Raw genomic sequence first — 11,339 nt, forward strand, 5'->3', positions numbered from 1 at the left:
CAAGGTCGCAAACCAAGATGGATACAGCCAGGAAAGTTTTTGTTGTGCATGCCCTTTTGGAGTATAGACAAGTACAACATATCCACAGACAGTGGTTAGAGGGTACTATGCAAACTTTGGTTTGCTGAGACAAGAATAAAGCAAGAGTGCTAATAAATGGTATGTGACTGCAGCTTCACTCACCATTTACAGACACTGCAGCCATCTGGATTTGTAAAGACAGGAATAATGAGGTTGGTCCGATTTTCCAACTTGGAATTTTAACTTCAGGGGCCGTTATGGTTGAACATTTGGTTAGGAACTGGGAAATTCAAAGTTCCAAGAACAAATGCAATGCACCAAAAGCAACACACACAGAAAGGAGCCCAGCACCAGATGGCAGCCCGAATGAAGCAGTTCCCCAAACGACAGTGTTGAGCTCAAACATACTTCAAAATAACATATACAACTACGTCAATGAGTTCTCATGACAGTTTGCCTACCAATCAGAATATTTAATAAACTGTCCAAAGCTACTGAAGAAAAATCTGAAAATAAAAAAAGATATATGTAGCTATTGGAACCATCTGAATTTAAAATAAATCAATATGTTTCCTTTAGATGACTCAGCAGACGGATACAAAAACTTCCAAACCAGTTAATTACGTCTATTCTTTATTTCAGACTCTTAGTCCAAAGTATGTACAGATGTCATGGTGGACAAAAATAAAATAAAAAGCGACCTCCGTCATATTATTATAACATACGCAAGTCTCACAGACTAAAATAAAATCAAATAAAATAATAATAAAATATTAATATGTGCACATGACAATCAAATAATGTTTGTATTTTTGAAAACTGAAGTACAGTGAAGTAGTCTGGGAAATGGAAGTAATTGGTGGAGCAGTTAGAAATGAACAGAAACCTAAAATAAATGATTCCATGTGATGTCATCAGGTAACTTATGTCCAGGACCTGATTACTCTGGAATGTCGCCTTTTGATGGTTCTGGTGCACTACCCTTGGTCTGTGGTGGAGTTTGTAGTAGGTTGCTTAATGGTCTAGGCTGTTGGGGGTTTTTTGTGGCATCATCTGTAACAACTTTCTGAAACTGGGTTTTGTTTGGTTGCAAATTGTTTGGCCCACCCCTGAAAAATAGAGTTCCCATGTCGGCCTGGTGACAGGAGTCATTTTTAAGGAAGCTGTTAAAGAAGGTTTCTAATTATGTGTCACCATTTGATTATAAACTTTAATATTTGCTTGAAGACACCTTGTGATTTAGAATAGCTTAGTGAAGTGACATATATATAAAATTACTACTTTCCATGCTAAGTACAAAGTGAATAGTATAAACAGAATGAAATATTTTACAAATCTGACCATGAAGCTACCACCCAGACCAGACTGAGCTCAAACGCAGGTCACACCTGTCAACACCTTACTTCACACTCATTTATGACCACAGTGGCCAAACAACATTGTGCTTGAATGTAGCTGTAGGAAGTCAGTGTTTCCTCTGACTGTGACGTGTGCCAGCGGGATTAATCAATCAAGCTCCTCACGCTTATGCACTGAGGTCCACTGAGCTGTACATGTGTGAGATCAATATCTGTATGGCACCACATCGGGAAAAAACATGTTCTACCATTTTCTGTCCAATAAAGGGCAAAATGATGTGTGCGTACATAGTGGTGCCCTTCTCACTATTTAGACCAAGGTAGGCGGTCGGAAAAGATGAACTTTTGTTTGATGAACCATCCAACAGTTTCTTTCATGTATTATATATATATATCCATCCATCCATCCATCCATTTTGTTCCGCTTTATCCGGAGTCGGGTCGCGGGGGCAGCAGCTCAAGCAAAGCCGCCCAGACCTCCCGATCCACACACACCTCCCCAGCTCCTCCGGGGGAATCCCAAGGCGTTCCCAAGCCAGCTGAGAGATGTAGTCCCTACAGCGTGTCCTGGGTCTTCCCCGGGTCCTCCTCCCAGTGGGACGTGCCCGGAACACCTCTCCAGCGAGGGCGTCCAGGGGGCATCCGGAAAAGATGCCCGAGCCACCTCACCTGACTCCTTTCAACATGGAGGAGCAGCGGCTCGACTCCGACCTCCTCCCGAGTGACCGAGCTCCTCACCCTATCTCTAAGGGAGCGCCCAGCCACCCTGCGGAGGAAACTCATCTCGGCCGCTTGTACTCGCAATCTTGTTCTTTCGGTCATGAGCCAAATCTCATGACCATAGGTGAGGATCGGAACATAGATTGATCGGTAAATCAAGAGCTTTGCCCCCCTACTCAGCTCTCTCTTCACCACAACGGTCCGATACAGTGACCGCAAAACTGCAGATGCTGCACCGATCTGTCTATCGATCTCAAGCTCCATCCGTCCCTCACTCGTGAACAAGACCCCAAGATAGTTAAACTCCTCCACTTGAGGCAAGGACACTCCACCGACCTGAAGAAGGCAAAGCACCTTTTTCCGGTCGAGAACCATGGCCTCGGATTTGGAGGTGCTGATTTTCATCCCGGACGCTTCACACTCGGCTGCAAAACTGCCCCAGTGCACGCTGAAGGTCCTGAATTGACGAAGCCAACAGAACCACATTGTCCGCAAACAGCAGAGATGAGATTCTGTGGTTCCCAAACCAGAACCCCTCTACACCCTGGCTGCGCCTAGAAATTCTGTCCATAAAAATAATGAACAGAACCGGTGACAAAGGGCAGCCCTGGCGGAGGCCAACGTGCACTGGAAACAGGTTTGACGTACTACCGGCAATGCGAACCAAGCTCCTGCTGCGGTCGTACAGGGACCGGATAGCCCTTAGCAAAGGACCCCGGACCCCGTACTCCCGGAGCACCCCCCACAGGGTGCCCTGAGGGACACAGTCGAACGCCTTCTCCAGATCCACAAAACACATGTGGACTGGTTGGGCGAACTCCCATGAACCCTCAAGCACCCGATGGAGCGTGTAGAGCTGGTCCAGTGTGCCGCGACCAGGACGAAAACCACACTGCTCCTAATGAATCCGAGGTTCGACCATCGGTCGAATTCTCCTCTCCAGTACTCTGGAATAGACCTTACCGGAGTGTGATCCCCCTATAGTTGGAACACACCCTCCTGTCCCCCTTCTTAAACAGAGCGACCACCACCCCGGTCTGCCAATCCAGAGGCACTGTCCCCGATCGCCACGCGATGTTGCAGAGGCGTGTCAGCAAAGACAGTCCCACAACATCCAGGGATTTAAGGTACTCAGGACGGATTTCATCCACCCCAGGAGCCTTGCCACCAAGGAGCTCTCTAACCACCTTGGTGACTTCGGCCTGGGTAATGGATGAGTCCACCTCTGAGTCCCCAGTCTCTGCTTCCTCTTCGGAAGACATGACGATGGGATTGAGGAGATCCTCGAAGGAGATCCTCTGCCATACCGGGCGACGTCTCGGTCCTTTTTACTGGTCATGGAGGATCTGAAAAGAAAAAGACCTCCAAAAGAAATGTGTAACAAATTAAATTGGAATATAAATTTCGCCTTTGTAAATTTAGCATCGCAAATTTAGCCAGGAAATATTTAGAAGACTGGTCACTTTGCGAGAAGGGAGAATTTTCGTGCGGGGCAATAACATCAAGTCAGTCCAGTGTCATATATTCCAAGTTATGAGTAACTTACAAGAAATGTGTGTCAACAATCGCATAACTTACCTTCAACTTATGGCCCGCGTATGTGGGATGTATAAGACATATGCTAGCATGTGTGAAAATATTGTGCTTACCCAAAATCTTTTTGTATTTTTAATACGTCAGCATACACAGGCTAAATCGTCAAAGTGTGACAGGCCCATTGGATCCGGAGATCTGCATGTCCATAATAAATTCACAGTGAAGCAGGTAATAAGTGAAGAAATGGAAAACTCACTGAAAAATTCGTCTACATAGGATTTCTGTTCACAAATGTACAACTTTAACCTGGATATACTGCCCATAAATCTTGTAACATAGTATCTTTATTTTGTGTTTAATTCAGAATTTTGTTCAGGGTTAGTAAAAACTGCTGTATTTAGGTAAGTTGAAATGGAGACTGTTCCATAAACAAACAATTTCTTAAGCCCCAGTCACACACAGCAAGAATGTGCCGGAGCCATGCCTGACACGGCAAATATTGCCATATTCCAACACAGTCGGGAGGAAAAGAGGCGTGGTCAGCAATGTCGGAGCGCAGACAGACTGCCTCGTCCACACCTGTCAGATTGCATCCAGAGCACATGTAGAGGACACAGACTGCTGTCAGATGGCCATAAATGGCGCTGCAGACTGTCCAATCTCCACATGTTTGGATGGCAAACACGGACCGGAGTGCTGTGTTCCTCAAATGCAAGTCCACAGCACGCGTGTGTGTGTCGCACATGTGCTCTGTGTACATGCGTGGGGGCTGCTATTATCACTCAGACGTGTGTGTGTGTGTGTGTGCATAACGCTGCATGGGCCACTAAGTGCGCGCGTGCCATGGGACAACTTCGCTCAAAGTTTTTTTTTCTTGTTTGCCCATGTTAGGTTCTTTTATTGCGGTGAGTCCCATCCTGTCTATGGCTGATGCTGAGACCCTGATCCATGGTCTGGTTTGGGAACCACAGAATCTCGTCTCTGCTGTTTGCGGACGATGTGGTTCTGTTGGCTTCGTCAATTCAGGACCTTCAGCGTGCACTGGGGCGGTTTGCAGCCGAGTGTGAAGCGTCCGGGATGAAAATCAGCACCTCCAATCCGAGGCCATGGTTCTCGACCGGAAAAGGTGCTTTGCCTTCTTCAGGTCGGTGGAGTGTCCTTGCCTCAAGTGGAGGAGTTTAACTATCTTGGGGTCTTGTTCAAGAGTGAGGGACGGATGGAGCTTGAGATCGATAGACAGATCGGTGCAGCATCTGCAGTTTTGCGGTCGGACCGTTGTGGTGAAGAGAGAGCTGAGTAGGGGGGCAAAGCTCTTGATTTACCGATTGATCTATGTTCCGATCCTCACCTATGGTCATGAGATTTGGCTCATGACCGAAAGAACAAGATCGCGAGTACAAGCGGCCGAGATGCGTTTCCTCCGCAGGGTGGCTGGGCGCTCCCTTAGAGATAGGGTGAGGAGCTCGGTCACTCGGGAGGAGGTCGGAGTCGAGCCGCTGCTCCTCCACGTTGAAAGGAGTCAGGTGAGGTGGCTCGGGCATCTTTTCCGGATGCCCCCTGGACGCCCTCGCTGGAGAGGTGTTCCGGGCACGTCCCACTGGGAGGAGGACCCGGGGAAGACCCAGGACACGCTGTAGGGACTACATCTCTCAGCTGGCTTGGGAACGCCTTGGGGTTCCCCCGGAGGAGCTGGGGAGGTGTGTGTGGATCGGGAGGTCTGGGCGGCTTTGCTTGAGCTGCTGCCCCCGCGACCCGACTCCGGATAAAGCGGAACAAAATGGATGGATGGATGGATGGATATATATATATAATACATGAAAGAAACTGTTGGATGGTTCATCAAACAAAAGTTCATCTTTTCCGACCGCCTACCTTGGTCTAAATAGTGAGAAGGGCACCACTATGTACGCACACATCATTTTGCCCTTTATTGGACAGAAAATGGTAGAACATGTTTTTTCCCGATGTGGTGCCATACAGATATTGATCTCACACATGTACAGCTCAGTGGACCTCAGTGCATAAGCGTGAGGAGCTTGATTGATTAATCCCGCTGGCACACGTCACAGTCAGATGAAACACTGACTTCCTACAGCTACATTCAAGCACAATGTTGTTTGGCCACTGTGGTCATAAATGAGTGTGAAGTAAGGTGTTGACAGGTGTGACCTGCGTTTGAGCTCAGTCTGGTCTGGGTGGTAGCTTCATGGTCAGATTTGTAAAATATTTCATTCTGTTTATACTATTCACTTTGTACTTAGCATGGAAAGTAGTAATTTTATATATATGTCACTGCAATGTTTTATTTTCTGGTTTACTGCAGTCCAGCATTAGGGGTCTCCAATTGGTTCAAAATGCTGCTGCCAGACTTTTGACACGAAGCAGAAAGTTCGACCACATTACACCCATTTTGGCATCTCTTCACTGGCTTCCTGTCCCAGTGAGATCAGATTTTAAGGTTCTGCTACTAGCCTATAAAATTGTTCACGAACTGGGAACTCCCTACCTAGCTGACCTAATTAAACCTTATGTACCGCCTGGGCTTTGTGTCCTAGGGTGAATAAGAAGTCTGCAAGTCACAGAGCTTTCTCTTGTCGTGCCCTTGCTCTCTGGAACAGTCAGATTCTGTGGAGGCTTTCAAGTCCAGACTTAAGACGCACTTATTTTCCCTTTCGTATGGCTAGCATACTGGCATAGTATTGTTTTACGCTTTTCACTCTTTTAATGCATTTTATTAGGAAACGTAGCATCAACTTTATCTAAATTCTGGGTCTTTTAGTGAAGCTCAGGGCTAGTGACCGGCAATCACCTTAGTATTCCTGTTTTTCTTGTTAATGCTGACAAATTATATTGTATTTCTGTCTTTCTGATGCCTGATTCTGTTTTTTCTCTGTTTAAGGTGCAGCTCCATCCAGAGACCCATTTGCACTGGAGACCCTCCTGTCCTGTGCACCAACAGCATTTCCTGTATATTTGTTTTGTGAGTTGTTCTGTAATTTATGTTTGTAGCATGGCCCAAGCAGAGGGTGACCCCTTTGAGTCTGGTCTGCTTGAGGTTTCTTCCTCAGAGGGAGTTTTCCTTACCACTGTTGCTCTGGGGGTTAGTAATGTTACACCTTACTTGTGTGAAGCGCCTTGAGGCCACTCTGTTGTGATTTAGTGCTATATAAAGAAAATAAATGAAATTGAAAACTGAATTGAGTGATCTCAAAAAGAATTGGAACAGGAAACGGACTTCAAAGTTTACATGTTGTATAGAAAAAGTTCTTACATTGATACAGAGCACAGATCTACCCACACAATAAAAGGTCAATCTAAAATGTAGAGTTGATCTTTAAGAAAGAGCTTTATCTGGTGAATAAGCGGGACATGGTTACATCATGGACTGTAGCTGTGAGACTGACTGAAAATGACACCGCAGGCAGCTATTGTGAAATGAATGAATGAGCAGCAGCTTTGGTGGACACTCCTGCAGTCAGCGTGCCAACTGCATGTTCCATCAAAACTTGACATCTGTGGTGCCGTGTTGCGTAACAAGAGTGCTCTGAGAGCACAATATCCCCTGCTGGCAAATGCTGTTTTGGTACAAGTGCTTGCTACATTCTGATAACATTTCAAGGTATGTGATAGTTGATTTCAGAATGCAGACAGCAACTCATGAAACTGGCAGTATCTAGGTTTGTTAATCAAGGGCCATAACTCTGCCAAAATGTGTCAATCTTATTCAATATTACAATATGCATACTACCAACCTATAACAAAGAATTATACGAACTTTCCCGAAATTCCTTCTACAAATGTGAGAGGAGTTGATTTCAGAATGCAGGCACCCAATCATGAAACTGACAGAGATTAGAATTGGTAATCAAGAGCCATAACTCTGGTACAATGGGCCCAACTCGAACGATGATAGATCTTAGAACACTTATACCCTTTTTGGGAGGGATGGACAGATGGACATTGCTATGGCATAATCCCCTTTGGGCCTTCAGTCAGCAGGAGATAACAAAACTGCACATTTGAGAGTGGATTTTTATGGCCACCAGCTCCAGGCAATAATCATGCTGTTTGCTCAGCATCTTTCCTTTTGTATGCACAGAAGAAATCTTAGATCTTTTACTTCAGTCCATGAGAAATGGGAACAAAAAAAGTAAATTTTATATATGGCCTCTAACAGTCAAAAAATGAAGTATTGATGTATCAACTTGAAGCAATAATGGCTCTGTGGTATTTCAATAGTCCAATCAGAAAACGTGTCATTCAAAATGTCCTCTGGCTGATTCGCTGTAGTTTTAACTGAAAGGGCACTCAAGTGTGCATTCATCAAACTCATTACAGAACATTGCTATTCATAGTTGTAGCACAAAATAAAAGACATTGTTGATCCAAGGCAGAGGCCTACGACTGGTTGGTTGTTTAGCTATAGTCAGTACTTTACTGCTATCTACATCTGCCTAAGAGCAACACAAAGACCCTCTAGGTGCGCTAACATATGCATTGTAATGTGGAGAGGGATTTGACCTTACTGGCTCAAACGTGACATGTTCTTCCCAGGGAAACCCTGCCTGCCAGGGTGTGAACTTAGATAACCAAGTGCTGACACATACCTCCGATTGTGTTCTTGTCTTGGCACGTGTCTGCACTGACCTTTCCATTTTGGTACAAATTACTTTCCTGGATTAGGTCAAGTGTTGAGATGCCACATGGCTTGAGCAAAAATTTATGATACTGTATATTTCATCACGCTCAAGAACAGAGCTTATTACCTGCATTACAGTTTGTTATTTCTGCTGTGATCCCCAGAGATGTTTTAATTTTGGTTCTCTGCACATTACAAGTCATGAGACATGGTGGGGGCACCCACCCCACTCCGTCATCTAGAGAATGAAAAAAATAAAAAAATAAATAAAAAAAATCACGACAGAGCCACACGTGCAATATTATATTATAAATCAAAATAATTACAGAGACACTGTGTTCACCTAATTATTTTGAGCAGTGTATGAGAGGCTACAAACTGCTCAAAGGGAACCAGAGGTTGGCAGATGCTACAGTATAAAGGCAAAATGGATAACACACAAAATATTCAAGCACATTTCATAACTTTGGAGTAAAATAATTTCCATTATTCCCCTACAACTTCCTTTGATATGCTGTCCAATGCTGAAGTAACATTTGTCTGAGCTGAATGAGCATTAAATGTTTATGGAAAAACAAGACAAAAACATTTTACTCTATTTGGCATAGAGCTATTCATGACATGTTCACGCGTACAGTGTGAAAGACCCTTAAGGGGATGTAAACGTTTGCACTCAGCCGTGCCCGCGTATGCTTGATCTCTACACTGTAAGATCATAGGTCTTGATGAAATTTCTTGAGGTCAAGCTTTGGGTAATCTACAGCAGAATCATGCCCCCTACTGGCCATAACTTGACACCATGAATAAAGCTTTGTTGAGAGAAATGTCAGCTCTGGCATTAACACCACAGGTCACTGCAACCAGGATTTTACCATCAGTACTGAGGTTTGCTTGGCATTGTCATATCAAACTTCTTTGAAATATCTGATATTTCAATTATATATCACCAAATCACAACAAAGCTGCTTCAAGGCACTTCACACGAGTAAGGTCTAACCTTACCAACCCCCAGAGCAAGCACACAGGTGACAGTGTAAGGAAAAACTCCCTCTGATGATGTTGAGGAAGAAACCTCAAGCAGACCAGACTCAAAGGGGTGACCCACTGCTTAAGCCATGCTACAGTTACAAGGTTTTTGACAAAGATTTTACAAATCAGAAGAAACAGGAAATAGAAAACAAAAGTAACAAAGACAAAGCACATTATTGAGATGACAAAGCAATTGTGCCGCTGGTAGGGGGGGGCATTCAGCACCCTGGGGTGTAGGGCCAGTGTCCATCCATCACGCTATCAGTGGGCTCCTGGTAGAATATATTCCAAAAGCAGACTGCAGTGTACTGCATCAGCTTCAGCCAGGGCATCTTGTGGTCAGTCCAGCGCCCTGTGGTGTGCAGCTGTCAGCCTTGTGCGCCATTATCAGTGCCTCGGACAGAGAGAAAAAGAACAGAATCAGTTGGCTGGAAAAACTGCACCTAAGGTATGAGTTCCCCAGCAGTAATTCGACAGGGAAACAGAGAGAATACTAAGGTGATCGCCGACAGCTACCCTTGACCTTCCTAATAGACCCAGAATTTAGATGAAGTTGAGATAAGTTAAAGGGATCTGCCTCATTGAATGGCCGGGTCAAAACTTTGAAGAAAAAAAGAAACAACAAAAACACCTCCTGCCTTAAATAAGCACTGCGCATTATGTGCATTAAAAGGATTACATTTGGTTGAGTCACTCTTTTTTCCAAGTCGGCTGTGAAGTAGTACCTTCGCATGACCCTTTTAAAGTGCTCGGTCACGTCTTCATGCAATTTACCATAGCAACAGTGGCTTTTTGTGGATTAATTGGTCCCTCAAAGAGCTCCACTTCTTTATATAATCATCAACCTCCAAACCAATGGTACAGTACGTACAATTCCTTCATGAATTGTGGAGTAATTGAGCGCCTTTTTCCGACTTTGTGTAGGTAAGGTTGGTCCTATTTGCAGACTTGTCTGCAAAATTTATTTGATCCATGATCGAATGCAAACAGCGTGTGCCCTGCAAAACTATTAAAATATGATGGAGAGGAAGGGATGAAACCGGAAAAGTGACCAATCACAACCTTTGTGGTCTCCGTTGTCTAGGAGTTGCGCGTCAGGCTATGGAGAGGGTTCGCAGTCAAGCAGAGGGCTCTGATTTAAAGCATTCATCTGTTTCACCACATCCAGGGATATGTGTGAAAGTTAAGACCATATTACAGCACAGGCAGCAAGCAGCATTTTCTTAATAATCGCCGGTCTTGAGTAAAGGCCTGTCTCATTTAGGAGCTGGGTCTGAGCATGGTTTGAAAAAATTAATGCCCGGGCTTTTAACCAACAAAACACAGGATGCCAGTATGCTAACCATACGAAAAGGAAAATAGATGCATCTCAAGTCTGGACTTGAATTTGTCTACAGAATGTGACTGTTTTATCTCCATAAGGAGATCATTCCACAAAACAGGGGCACGATAAGAGAAAGCTCTGTGGTCTGCTGACTTTTCTTTTTTAATGTCCATTAGACATGTTCAAAATGTCAAATGTTACAAATCTTTTGGGCCACATGTTGTTCTTGTTCCACTAATAAAAAAAAGATCTGTGCCAAATGTTATTGTAATCAGACATTGTTTAGGCGTCCCCCAAAAAGCAAAAACTTTACCGAAACAAGTAAAGTTCTCCTCTGGGTGACCAATCAACCACCACTTTTTCCGATTAAAGCCATCACATGTACCTACAGTAGTGTTCAGAATAATAGTAGTGCTATCACCCGGGATCCACAGTAGAACAGTAGTGTAGTAGATGCAACAATGCATGGTACCAGTGCATGCTCCCAGACCTGACCGGAATCTTTTGAGTCAGACCTAAGACTTTACTCATAAGGGGAGAATAAACCAAACTTTTTCTGGATGTATGGACTCTGGTCGACAGAAACTAGGGTCCTTGAGGATCAGGCTTAAATGACCTACAGTAGTACTACTATTATTCTGAACACTATGTGACTAAAAAGATTAATCCAGGTTTTGAGTATATTTCTTACTCTTACATGGGAAACAAGGTC

Source organism: Thalassophryne amazonica, chromosome 10, assembly GCF_902500255.1.
Source record: "Thalassophryne amazonica chromosome 10, fThaAma1.1, whole genome shotgun sequence".
Classification (NCBI taxonomy): Eukaryota; Metazoa; Chordata; class Actinopteri; order Batrachoidiformes; family Batrachoididae; genus Thalassophryne; species Thalassophryne amazonica.